Genomic DNA, 645 nt, shown 5'->3' with positions numbered 1-645 from the left:
GCAGGCAGAATGCCGGACTCATAAGGATCCGAAGATCGAAATGAGGCTTAGGTTATCTCAACCTAACTCAATCAAAGGCAGACAGACTGCCGGACTCTTAAGGATCCGAAGATCGAAATGAGACTTAGGTTATCTCAACCTAACTCACTCAAAGGCAGGCAGACTGCCGGACTCATAAGGATCCGAAGATCGAAATGAGGCTTAGGTTATCTCAACCTAACTCAATCAAAGGCAGACAGACTGCCGGACTCTTAAGGATCCGAAGATCGAAATGAGACTTAGGTTATCTCACCCTAACTCACTCAAAGGCAGGCAGACTGCCGGACTCATAAGGATCCGAAGATCGAAATGAGGCTTAGGTTATCTCAACCTAACTCAATCAAAGGCAGACAGACTGCCGGACTCTTAAGGATCCGAAGATCGAAATGAGACTTAGGTTATCTCAACCTAACTCACTCAAAGGCAGACAGACTGCCGGACACATAAGGATCCGAAGATAGAAATGAGACTTAGGTTACCTCAACCTAACTCACTCAAAGGCATGCAGGCTGCCGGACTCATAAGGATACGAAGATCGAAATGAGACTTAGGTTATCTCAACCTAACTCACTCAAAGGCAGACAGACTGCCGGACTCATAAGGATC

The sequence above is a fragment of the Ipomoea triloba genome, chromosome 16 (genome assembly GCF_003576645.1).
Source record: "Ipomoea triloba cultivar NCNSP0323 chromosome 16, ASM357664v1".
Classification (NCBI taxonomy): Eukaryota; Viridiplantae; Streptophyta; class Magnoliopsida; order Solanales; family Convolvulaceae; genus Ipomoea; species Ipomoea triloba.
The sequence above is the reverse complement of the archived record's forward strand: the minus strand, read 5'-3'. Positions refer to the sequence as shown.